We start from the raw sequence: 14,147 nt of genomic DNA, 5'->3' as shown, positions 1-14,147 counted from the left end.
CAAAATGATAGTCTCTTCAATAATTATTGTTGACAACTGGATACTCACAAGTGGAAGGATCAAATTGGGATTATCTCACTATATAAAATTAAATTCAGAATGGCTTCAAGTTGTCAAAGTAATTTGTGAAAATACAAAACTACTCAACTTCACACAAGGAAGAAGGTTTGGATGTGAGTTTGGAAAATTATTATTTTTTTGGCTATGAATCCAAAAATCACAGGTAATAGTAGCAAAAACAATATTGACAAGTAGATTACATCAACCTGGAGTGGTTAGGCAGAGCAAAGGGAACAACAGAGGATATGAAGAAATATTATTGAGTCCCATATTTTAGCAGAGTGAATATCTTAACACATGCAAGGAATTGAAGGGCAAGAAAACAACTCAGTTTTATAAGAAGAGATACAAACTTAAAGTATGTTTTCAAGACATGAAAATGACCAGCAACACTGAGAAAGAAGATGGTGTTGGGGGAGAAGGATAAAGAAAGAGGAGAAAGAGGAGGAAGAGAAGGAGGAGGAGGAGGAGGAGGAGGAGGAGGAGGAGGAGGAGGAGGAGGAGGAGGAGGAGGCCCTGAAGGATGGGGAATGAAGGGAGAGAGCAGGCAAATAGCTGGAGAGGGAGAAAGTGAAAGCACCGGCTCTGATGGTCACCAGACTTGGAAAACAGGGGTAATATTATTCACCCACCTGGTAGATGATTTAGGTTCTGTTCATCATAGTTCTAAAATGAGAAAATGAATTGTTTTCTTACAAGAATGTTCTCAAGATTAAGCCTTTAAATGGAAAACAATCTTGTAAATGTTAGTAATTGGTAATTTCCAAGTATAAATGAAAGATAGTAACTTCACCTTTGAACTCCTAATATCAGCAGACTTTAGTGTTAACAACAAGCTTAAGAATTCCAGGAGTACACCTGTCAGTCTCCCCCTTCCACTTTACTTTCTCCCTGTGTTCTTGGGTGTGTTACCAGCTTTATTCACAGCTTTCTGTTTTTCTTCTCCTTCCTAGTTGCCTTCACAGACACAATGTGTGTCTGGGGGCTGGGGAGTTGTCATAGCACACTGTGAGCAAATGTTCTGATGCTAGCTTCTATTAAACCCATCTCTTAATCTTCTAGTCTCCCCTTACCCACATAAAATCTTCCCAGTTTTGAACTAGCCCCAACTCAATCATAATTCTCTTCTTTGCTTTCCCATGAAATTTATTACTTCTTTGAGAAAATGTTAATGATTTACACTTAAGAATCTCAATTCTTCCTGGGGTGATGTTACAGCTTGAGGATGAAATGTACTCCATAGGTTCGTGAGTCAGAATATTTGGTATCCCACTCCTGATACTATTTTGAATGGTTGCAGAACCCTTAGGACGTGAGATATAGCTGGAAGAAGTAGGTTGCTGGTGATAAGGAGGGCTTACAATTATGGCCCAGTACTGATGCTGTCTAGACTCTGCTTCCTGACTCCCAAGACCATGTAATCACCTAACTTAGGCTTCCTCTGCCCAGCAACAATCCTGTTCCTGTCTCCATGCCCTTTCTATCATGACTGAGGATATCCTCTTAAACTGTGAGCCAAAACTAAATCCTTCTTTACATTGCTTCTTTCAAGTATATATCATAGTGATGGGAAGAGTAACTGGAGAACATCACCATCAATTGAATTCAGCATTTTTTATTTCTTGGACTTGTTACTTGATACCTTTACTGATTCTAAATTAAAATTTACCTTTATTATACTGCTTGTTGTTTTGAAAAGTATAATAAAATACATTTAACACAAATTTGTCCTGACTATTTTAAGTATAATAGTCCAATGTTTTAAAATTGACAATGACAGTAACTATGTAGGTAGAGTGATGGCCCAATACTACACTAAAGAACTGGGTCCAATTTCTCAGGACTTTCTGGTTTGCTGGTGCAGGCCTTTTACTCCTCAGCTAGATAAGGCCCTGTTCTCACATTCACCGCCACAGCAGAAAAGCTAGACCTCTGCTATTTCTTCTAGCTTTTTGGTTGTTTTTCATTTTTCATTAATTTAATTAACCTATTTTAATATATTTTTAATTGAAATAGAATTATACTACTTTCCCCCCTCCCTTCCCCTCCTATGTGCCATCCCCGCAACCCTCTTTGTTCTTCCCTGCAACTTTCAAGTTGATAGTCTCTTGTTCCTTGATTATTATTGCTATATACACACACATGTATGTGTTACATATACAAACACACACACACATATACATACAACATGCTGAGTTGTCCATTTTTGTTGTCTGTGTATATATAGATTCAAGGTTGACTATTCTAGGTTGGTCAGCAATAAGGGGGTTCATACCTGGAGAGGATAATTTTCTTTCTACCTTCAGTCATTAGTGGTCTGTAGTTATTTGTCTAGGAGTAGGACTCCTTTCCACATTAAGCCTTTAGAGTCAAATGGAAAAATACCATAATGGTCATAATGGATAGGCCAATGAATTGTCAGTCATTTAAATAGAAAATATGTCAAAAGTTTCCTTTAATGGACAAGAAAATAAGCTACTCTTCAACACATGAATTTACTTAGAAGTGACTAATATTTAGAACTTTTTCTTCTTAAAAAAAAACTGGAATTCTATACTCATTAGATGATAACTCTATGATCTCAGTGTCCCTGTGATGAATGAAAAGTAGAGACAGGAGAATGCCAAGAAGCTCATGGGCCAGCTAATCTGGCATACACAACAGAGAACAAAGAGAGATTCTATCTCAAACAAGGTGAAAGGCAAGGACCAATAACCAAAGTTGTCCTCTGATGTCTACAGGTTTACCATGCCTTGTGTGTCCATTTTAACACAAAACATTCACATATATCACACATACACAACAAATACACATCATATATACACACAAAAATAATTTTCAGAATGATAAGAAGTAAAGACATCAAGGCCTATACTAACCAAATACTACAATGGGAGCAGTAATACAGCTTGGCAGAGAATTAATAGTATACAATGGAACATTTTTATGAATCCTGGGAAATGGCAGAGTATGCTTCTAGGAAATAAGTAGCATAACAACATGCCTTTCTCTTCCCATTCAACATCATATAACATTTCATTATTCACGCACAACACTTCCTTGCCCATTCATCTGTTGAGGGGCAAGGATAATTGGATAAATCTAGATACTAAGTGATAAGTGTTATATGACCTTACTTATATGTAAAATCTTAAAAGTTAGACACAGGGGCACAGAACATAATGAAGATTACTAGAGACTGTGGGTGGGGTTGTGTGTGGAGAGAATGAATTCCAAAGGAGACTCCGAACAACCCATCTACTCCATTCATGAGATGCAGAAGTACCAACTAATGACTGTGTAAGCAACAACTAGCACAGTAGTGGATTTGTACAGCTCCTCTAAATTGCATGAGATACCCCATCTCCTCAAAGGCATGATGTCGATTGGGTAGCAAACCAAAACACACACAACAAAAACTTCAATGAGAATAAGTAAAATTCCCAGCAGAGGTGCTAAGTGGAGTTTAGTGTAGATCCAAGTGTATATATGAACACAAAAGAACCAAGAGATATACTTTCATCCTAAACTGTAGAATTCAAGGCAGAACAACAACACAAAGTTGTCTAAATGCTGGTGGCCTCTGCAAGGCACGGCTGTCTATGTACTTAAACAGATCACCATCAGAGGTTGCCATTATGCTATTAAAGGTGCAGTTACAAGAGAGAAAAAGAGAAGCTGAAGAGTGTACGCTGAATGGAGACCTAGAGAAGAAGGATAGAAGGCTGGTCCAACAGGCTCAATAGAGTGACCTCTGAAGATGTGCCGCATAGACCACCTCATTCCATTTCCCTCACTTTCTCCTAGGCGGTGCTGGTGAGCTTCTTGGCCTTCAATATTTTCAGTACCGAGAGCCCAGCTTTTTCCTAGCATCCCCTTGAACACTTTAAATACTTTTAGTACCCCTTTAGTCATAATAAAAAGAGCATCTCCACAGGGCAGTGTCATGAGGCCTAATTAGTACCTGTAGAGAACTCTGTGCTCTTCAAAAGAGAAGTACAACAAGAGATTGATTTAACCTGAGAACCAAAACTGGATAAAGAGACTGCTCGATTTCCTTAGAGGCACAGTCATCCAACACACTGGAAGGAAATGGAGGTCTCTCTCCCCAGGGATGCTGCCCAAGGTCAGGATTTCATAGACTCAATGTTTTCCTAGTGGGATAGTGAAATAGAACAGCTTTTCATTTCAGCAGCTTGGAAGACAGCCTGATGCTGTGAAAGGATGGATACATGGGAATCAAATACTAATCCAAGGTATTCTTCCTCTACCTACCAGAGCAAAATAAATCAGTCATTTGTAGCACTGGGTGCAATTTATTCATCTATAAATTAAATAGATGGAACTAAAAGGCATCTAAAGTCCGTTTTGACTCCAACACATTTATCATTGCAATTCCTGATTTTACCTTGAGCAGGTCTTGTGAGGTCATATGAGCATCAGCCTGTTTCTGTCTGGAAAATGTTATTTCCTTGGAGTCATCCATCACCTCTGGATCATGCAATCTTTCTGCTTCCTCTTTTGCATAGATCTCTGAGCCCTGAGGAGGAATTTGATAAAGACGTTCCATTTAGGACTGGGTACTCCCAAGTCCCTTACTCTCTGCACATTGTCTGTTTGTGGGATTGTGTTCATTTCCATCTACTGCAAGAAGGACCTCTGATGAGGGTTGAGAAAGACACTGATTTATGGGTTTATCAGTGTGTCATTAGAAGTTGTTTTATTGCTATGTTGTTTTAGTATAATAATTATAGTGTGTTCAGGAACCATTAGTCAAACACAAAAAGAATCCATGTTTTTATTTTGTTTTGTTTCTTTTTGTTTGGGTTGGTTTAGGCTTTTTCTTTAAGAGAAAGATATAAAGAATGTAAATTTAGGTAAGTAGAAGGGGGCATTTGGGAGGAGTTGAGGAAAAGAATATGACTCAAATATATTGTTTGAAAAGTTAAAAAAAATCCAGAAATTCATGACTGCTTGAATCCATGTCTGCTAAGTAGGTTATAAGTGGCAGGTATTGTGGTAACTTGTAGATCAATTCTGTGTTTTTGCATACATTCAAAACCATAGCCTCTGTAGAAGATAATGCTTACATCCTGGGAATGTGTTCATAACACAGAGTCCCCATCACTGAAGCCCAGTCTTTGGTCCTATGAACTGAATTTGCATTGCTAGGCAGTAATAAACCCAGAGCTTTTTGTGAAGAGGTAGTGTCTATACTGGTTTTGGGGGAAAGATGAATGAATTTCTGCTGGTAGACAAAGAAGGTTAAGGTGAGGTTTCTTTAAGGAAGAAATTCTGATAAGAAAGTCAAGAATGTACAAAAGTGGAGGCATCAGTGAAGATGTGCTAGGTATGTGAACATGGCAGAAATGATACAAATACACTTTGATGTGACGATGTGTTTCCCTATATAGACATAATTTTATTTTGTCCACCTAGCCCAAACAGTTGTGATGCTTTCTCAGCAGTCAAGATTCTTTTGAAATCTGTGTCTCTCAAATCCATACAGTATGACTGACGAAATTCACAGTTGAGCTCATGCCAGGCAAGCTCAACCTTGCTTTATGTTTTCTGACCCGTTTATGAAAAAGAACACAGGAATCCCTACAAGGCAGATTAACATACGATGGTGAGTTAGCTTCCAGGGGAATTCAGTGTCTCCACCTGGCTGTGTCCCAAATATTTTATAGAGAAGTACAAATAAGGAGACTGAAGAAGTCAGCCAAGTCCTCTCAGCCCTCTTTAAAATGATCCCTGTCACCAGAGACAATTAATACTATGCACAGCACAATACTGTTCTAGGAATAGGACCCAGCATCATTTAGGGAGATTTGCACATCATAGGATTTTGTAACCTGAGTTTATGGTTGGCACCAGTTTGAGAGTGAAAATTAATTGGTGGTAAGGACTTGTGGAGGGTGCAAATGAAGCTTTCAGAAGATTCACACAATATTTTTAGAGGAAGATGATACTTATCATTATGTTATTCTTGGGAAACTGGATCTTCCATTTCTATTTGGAGTGGATCAAGATTATTTGACTCTATGGAATCGTTATGGACTATGAGTGTGTGTGTGTGTGTGTGTGTGTGTGTGTGTGTGTGTGTGTGTGCGTGCGCGCACGTGCACGCACACACATGTGTGGGCACGCACCTGCATCTGTGTCTGTAAGTTTATAGATTTTCTCTTCCTTTCCACACCATGCACTGCAGGTACTGAGTAAATGTCAAACTATCATATCCAGGCAACCTTTTCCGACTGAACTAATGGACCCTAAGATGAATTTACTCAGAGTCCTTTGCTTTTTGTAAATCCAGAGCTCAGTCACACCTGACATTCTTCATGCATTTTAAGAAAAGCAAAGTCACATTGCAAACAAAGACTGATGTACCTTGGGAATGAAAGAATATTTAAAGTGAAAATATGATCATCGCCTGGTAGTCAACTATTTTTTTCAATTGGTGTCAGACCTGCTCTCTTCTGTGCAAGTTCTTTCCTGAGCTTGGGAAAGGAGATGACTCTGTTTTTCATAATTGATGTGAAATGGAAATGGAAGCGTAGGAGCAGTTTCCTGATATGTTCCAGTGTGTTCCTCATAATTTGGACATTAGTGAGCTTAATGTTGCTGGCCACATTTTCATTGTATGGTCTTGACTGTTGTTTTCTTTGTAGAAAAGTACCGTGTGTGTGTGTGTGTGTGTGTGTGTGTGTGTGTGTGTGTGTGTGTGTATACACATATATATCTAGTATTTTATATATGTATGTATACATATACAAAATTTTGTTTTCTACATTGAAATAAAACAGAATTTTTCAAAAGAGATTAATTCATTAACAAGTCAGCTCCCTGAATCCTTGGTATTCTGATTAAGAAAGGCTAAGCACACTGTTTGTTGAGTTCATTCCTTGTGTTTTTACTAGTACTTCAAGTGTGAAGCTTCTCCAGGACAGGCAAGTTCTGAGTTCTGTGCAGCTCTGGAGGCTGTGAGGATTTTGTCAATATTCAAAGGAGGAGCACTCACATGCAGAGAAGAGAAGGATGGGCACTCACATGCAGAGAAGGGGAGGAGGGGCACTCACATGCAGAGAAGGGGAGGAGGGAGAGTTTTCAACAGAATAAATATTTCCTGCAGCATGTGTACCCACATAGCAAGTCTAGATCATCACATTGAAAAGTAAAATAAAAACACAGAACACATGTTTGTCTGGGATACAAGGACAAAACATAGGGGCCCTGCTTTCTTAGAGAATCTACACACATGGTTTCCCCCAGACCCCTAAACACCTCTGCAGTAAAATTCCTAGTGGTCAGAAGAGGACATGGTGCAATTCAGCTTTAAAAGGCAACTTGAACCTAGCCACTGATCTGAGCCTTTCTGATCTTTGGGAAGGACAGACTGCCACCTAAGGAGTCACCACCTTGTAGTTGTTTCTGTCAGCACTTGATTTTCCTTGGAGTTCTACCAACCCTGGAGTATGACCTTGCTCAGAAAGGAAATCCGACCTCATTATAATGCAAGCTTAGCATTTTGCAGACACATTACAAAATCAGCCAAAACCCCTTGTCAGGAACTTTTCCCCCCGTATATTTCCCCCCACAGGAATGAAAGACAAGCCAGGGGGCTACAGAGAAACAAACTGGAGAGAACAGCTGCAAAAGGGGCTCAGGCATCTGTGTAATGATATGTTTAGTCACTAAACACAACTATTTTATCCTAAGATAGTCTAAAAATCCAATACACATGTTTATGGAAAGTCTTCTTATTCTCAGTCTGAGGAAAGTGCCTGGTGAAATGTTCAGTAGGATTAAACCTAATTATTGACATCTGGAATTTGTTAATGTTAATATTAACCAAAACATTTGACTAAATGAAAGTGATATGGGATAAAAGTTTATTCTGAACACTTACTGTGATGTCAACATAGCCAACTACACATTTTAATGGAAAACCTGCTAGCTTAAAAAAAATCGGGTAGATAGATCTTAATAGCCACAATCCATGCTGGTTTATCAACTTACTTTAATCTTAAATGGTATACTGTTTTCTCTAATTTTATATGTACACATACAGGGTATCCTTGCTGCAGAGAAATCCATATTATCATGATTCAGTTATGCCGAGCAGGATATGGCTCGTGTTTTGACTTCTATGCATATTCATATATTCTGGATGATAACAACACTAGAAAGGGCAGAAAATATAAAAGCACCTACAATATGGTCTTTGCCTCCTGATTCTCTTTGAAGTTCCAACCACACATTTTTGTTTGCTTTTGTTTTTTGTTTTTAAAAAACATCCTGTGGACTAAATGCAAATATTTTGTCAACTATATTTTCCTTAAAGAGTGCAACTATTACATTTTGAAAATGTAAAAGTTGTCATAGGTATCAATGTAAGGTGGGGCATACTTGCACACACTTGCTTTGTGGTAAACATCATTGGTGTCTCTGATAGAATGAGGAATTCGAGGAGGTTATGTAGATTGGGGAATTCCAAAGTACCAGCCAGCCTTGAGCTAGACTTAAGAACAACACTTTACCAGAGCATTCTAACCCAATTAAACAGCTGTCCCTAAGGCATCCTGCTCCAGCAGTAATTGAAGCCAATGACAAATGTGTTGCTCTCATGAAGGGCATAGTGTTAAAAAGCTAAACATTCTTCAGTTATTACTTTTTTTTCATTCTTTGAAAAGAAAATGTTTGAAGAAGTGGTTAAAGAAAGTGTGGGGTTATGTCAAAGGGCATATAAACAGCAAAGAGCCCCTAAGGACTAAGACAGAATAAGTTGAACAACAGAATAAATTCTATAAATGGATTATAATCAAATCATGAAATAAACACCCATGTATCATAATGATATATGCAATTTAAAAATAAAAAAATGAACAATAGATAAAACTTTCTTACAGAAAGATGTAAATGATCTCTAAGTTTTTAGTGGGAATAAGACATAAGACATATCTACTTGCTTCCAGAAAATAAAGCATATGAATTGAAAAAAGGAATTCTCCAGTCACTGATCCTGGAATTCAGAATGGTTAATATTAGCATGATATCATACAGAAATTAGGTACTGCCTGGCATAAGGGAATGAAGATAGTATTGTAATATAGTCTTTCAAACCCCATAAGCCTATTTTATTTATAAGAAATACATTGAAAAACCCACATTTGGGGAATTATCAAAACTTTGTTGACAGTATAATAAAAAAAAAGGTATGTATAGGCCTTCAGATAAAATTCTTTACCTGTTTATACCTCTAAAATATTTTCCAATGTTAACACTATACATAATATCTATAATTTATTTTCAAAATTCCTGTCTAATGAAAATATGGATATCCACTTTATGTTATATAGATATCATTGTAATTTTGAATGACATGCTTGAGAAGAGGTAATGTTGCTTGCAAAGACAGTTGTACAAAGAAGAGGTTTTGGTGGTCAAAGTGCTGAGAATGGGGGACTATTGAGAACTCAACTCTAAATGGGACATCTATGTCATAACCTCATCCTCGAGACTCAGTGGAAGAGGAGTCATAAAGAATATAAGAGCTGGAGGGTGAGGAGAAATGTTATGATATGCTATCTTCCGGATATGGCATAGCTGTTGAACTAATGAACTCAGTGCAACCATGGTGACCTACACAAAAGCTGCACCAGATCAAGTCAACAAGATCAGTCAATAGTTCATTGTTCAACACACTTGGACTCACTGAATAAACACAAAAGAAGAAGAAGATGTGGGACCTGAAGAAGAGAAGGAGATTATTAGAGGTACCCAAAACAGTGGGAAGGGAGAAGTTGGGAGTGAGTATGATCTAGATATGTTGTTTATATGGATAAAATTGTCAAAGAATACAGAGAATATATTCTATTTTTTAAAATTTGAGAATATATTTTGAAGATGAAATTAGAAGAATGGTAGAAACATTAGACAAAGAATGTAAAGAAAATCTTTACAATTAAATATCTTTTCTTGTAGTGATGGGGATGGGGTCTATGTCCTTGTACATGCTAGGATATCTGAACTATATTCCCAATAGACAATGAAAGAAATTCTGATATCAAGGATTTTCCATGGGTTTGAGCATCAGGAAATGGGAGGTTGGTATAACTATCAACTGTCACTGGGAAGATTTGAAGGGAAGGGCTATTCTGAGAAAGGGATCATGGTTTAGATTGGGATGTGTTACCTTAAAGTACCAGGCTTAAGATATACATGGAAGCCGAAGATTCAACATGTTAAGTGTATCTTAGATGAGTTGTCTAAGGTAAAAATGTAAATTCGAGAGTCATTAGCATATAAATGAAATAAATGATAACAGTAAATAAATGAATAGTGAAAGAAAACAGGATCATTCTCTGGGGTCCTTCAATATTCAGAGACAAAGTAGATGGGGCATGCAGAAGTACAGTGGAAAAGAAAGAAATCAAAATGAGAGTTCATTGGTCATAGCACAGGGAAAGGAAGAGAGCCTTGGAGGACAACATGGAATACAGAAAGAAATGGGAGCACAGATAGATTGAGGTGAGAATCCACACAGTAGACTATTAAATAGAAGACAGTCACAAAAGGGAAAAACTCTGGAAATGTGCACAGAGGATCCTTGCAGGGATTTTGTTTTGTTAAAAAGAACAGAACATGTACAGATATAACTGAAAGATGGAGAAAGAACCCATCAGTGGGGATTGAAAGGAAGAATATTCTACAGTTCTACAAAGATGCAAACATCTCTCATCTTTGACAGCCTCATTGAAAACAAGACATGCAGGACCATTAGGGGAATAAGGCTTTGCCTCCAAAATGGAGAGTATTACTAGACAAAACACTTATGTGCTCTTGTCTCAAAATTTCTAAGGAAGGCTTGACTTCTCATGAAGCCATAGCAACTATAGTTATCTGCACGAGACCCACCCCACATTGGGCCTGCTAGCATTCTATTTTAGAGGAGGAGGGACTCATTCAGCCTTACATTTCACTAAAGAGCTATTGGTAGATCATGTGTTCCCCAGGGAAAGTGAGGCATTTTCCTCATTAGAATAGCCACTCTATGTTGGCGTTGGCCAAACTTCATGCTGATGCAAGCAACCCTAATTAAACTCAGTGACTCTCACCTACAAAGGACATCGAAGTAGTAGTGGACTACTTCAAAAGATGAATGGTTCAATAAGAGAAAGAACAATAAAGAAGTCATGGAGATGAATCTGATAAAAATCTATTGTATACATACATGAAACAGTGAGAAAAAAAACAAAAAGAGCTCAAAGGCTTAAAGTGTTTTCATGTGAACAAACCAAGCTTGTCAACTGTAGCTAGGGTTTTCCTGCCTGGCCCACAGTCAGGACAAATCTCTCTCACCTGCCAGTCCCACAGCCGCTCAAACCCGACCAAGTAAACACAGAGACTTATATTGCTTACAAACTGTATGGCCGTGGCAGGCTTCTTGCTAACTGTTCTTACAGCTTAAATTAATCCATTTCCATTAATCTATACCTTGCCACATGGCTCATGGCTTACCGGCATCTTCACATGCTGTTTCTCATCATGGCGACTGGCAGTGTCTCTCTCACCCAGCTTCCTGTTCTCTCAATTCTCCTCTCTGTTAGTCCCGCCTATACTTCCTGCCTGGCCACTGGCCAATCAGTGATTTATTTATTGACCAATCAGCAACACATTTGACATACAGACCATCCCACAGCAGTCAACACTCCATCATGGCCATGGGAGGGGCTCAAGAGGCCCAGTCCCTTACTGATGAACTGTTGGCAGTTAATGGCTGCTGGAAGAGGGGAGACTGAATTATTTATTTTTTATTTTTTTTAAGTTGTGCTGCTTTTGGTAAGCTTTCAGTAAATAACCTCACATTCATGTTCATGTATGCAAGCAACCATAAATAAAATGAGTGGGTCATAAATATAAAGGGGGGCAGGAGTCATGAACGTAAAAAGGAAACTTGTTGAGAAGATGTAAGGGAGAAGTAGAGGGGGTAGGAGGGAGCAAAGGAGGCTAATGAGTGGTAAATATGACCCAAACATATCATATGCCTGCATGAAATTGTCAAAGGACAAATACAAACATTAAAAATCTCAATGTAATGTAATTGCATTTAACACTCTACAACAGAGATGAGACAGAAGAAGAATTTTTAGCATTGACAGCCAAAAAATTCACAAAATTTCAGTAACTGTAAACAAAAGATCCATGAAGCTCAACAGGCCCCAAGTGAAAATGATTAAAATTTAAAAATAGAAGCTTCTGGAAAATTATTCCCAGAGCACAATGTGAATGGCTCAAAACCAAAGGTAAAGAGAAAATTACAGGTAGGTCATATGAGGGTGGACACACACAAGCTCCCATGGCCAAGAGGATATAAAGGAGGGATGATAAGTAGGCAGAATGTTGTATTTGGTTAAAGCTTTTGGTCAGAAAAAAAGGGCCAGAAGCAAGATCTAAAAAAAGTTTAATACAATTTTAGCTAATAAAAACACATAGTATAGCCGGGCGGTGGTGGCGCATGCCTTTAATCCCAGCACTCGGGAGGCAGAGGCCGGCGGATCTCTGTGAGTTCGAGGCCAGCCTGGGCTACCAAGTGAGTTCCAGGAAAGGCGCAAAGCTACACAGAAAAACCCTGTCTCGAAAAATCAAAAAGAAAAAAACAAACAAACAAAAAAAAAACACATAGTATAATTTTAGTGCTTTTAACAATATACCATTCTAGTAGAAAATACAAGCAGAGGCTATGCTTAAATTCCTGACTAGAAACATTTTAAGGAAAAGAGGCTTACTTTGTCAAGTAATTTGAGGAGATGAAGTCCATCAAAGTAGGGAAGGTTTGTGGTATGAGCATGGGCAGCTGGTCAAACTGCAGAATCGGGGGGCAGACAAGTAGGTAAGTGGAGCTGGGCTCTAAAAGCTTAGGGACCTCCCCCAGTTATCTATTTCTGCTAGCAAGGCTTCATCTGCTAAGGTTCCATGATGTAACAAAACAGGATCACCACCTGGAGAACATGTGTTCAAAGATATGATCCTGTGGGGGACGTTTCACAATCTAACCACTATAGTCCCTCTCTAGTACAGTGGGCTCACAACCATCTCACAATGAAAAATGCATTCATCCCAACTTCTTGAGAGATTCAACAGCTTAGGTTCTACATATGAAAGAAATAGTGTGATATTTGTCATTCTGATCTTGTTTATTGCACTTAACATCATGATTTCTAATTCTATATATACATATATTTAAAAAAAACCAAGATTTTGTTCTTGTTTATGGATAAATATTCTTTTTGTGAATTGTCCTGGCTTTGCTTTCTGTTGTTGTGAGAAAGAAATAACCTGTCAAAAACAAAGTAACATTAAGGGATAAAGTGCTTATATAGCGTACATTTAGATTACAGTTCATTACCACTAGGAAGTCAAGAAAGTGTTAACTGAAGCAGTTACCCACATCCACAGTCAAGAGTAAAGAGAGAATGAATGCATATATACTTGTGCTCAGTTCACCTCTTCGTAATTTATATAATCCAGAACCCCAAACAAAAGAGTGATGCCACAATGGGTGTGTCTTCCCTTTTATGTATTTTTATATAGCTCAGGATCTCAAACATGGAATTGGTGCTGGTCAAAACAGATATATATTCACGCTTCAATTAACAAAATCAAGACAGTCCCCAACATTTTGGCCCACAGACGCACCCAGTCTAGACAATCTTTCTTTGAGACTTTCTTCCTAAATGATTATATCAAGGTGACAGTTAAATGTAACCGTCACATATGTGCCTTACGCTTTTTGATACATTTCCATTGATAAGCATATAGACTAATTCTGTAAGCTTATTAATGAGAACAGTGCTAAACATGGGCATGTATGTGTGTCTACTTTATACAGACTATGATTTCTCTGGATTATAAACAAGAAAGATAGAGCTAGATCAATAGCAGTGATTCAGTTTTCTGAGGAACATTTCCACTATAATACACAGTAACTGTACTAATTTATATCACCAGCAACAGTGTATAAAGATTCTATTCCTTTTCCCTACATCTTTACTAGCATATTTTTGTATATTTTTTATGGTGAAAGC

This window comes from Peromyscus californicus, unplaced genomic scaffold (genome assembly GCF_007827085.1).
Source record: "Peromyscus californicus insignis strain IS unplaced genomic scaffold, ASM782708v3 Scaffold_13__1_contigs__length_99412109, whole genome shotgun sequence".
Lineage (NCBI taxonomy): Eukaryota > Metazoa > Chordata > Mammalia > Rodentia > Cricetidae > Peromyscus > Peromyscus californicus.
The sequence above is the reverse complement of the archived record's forward strand: the minus strand, read 5'-3'. Positions refer to the sequence as shown.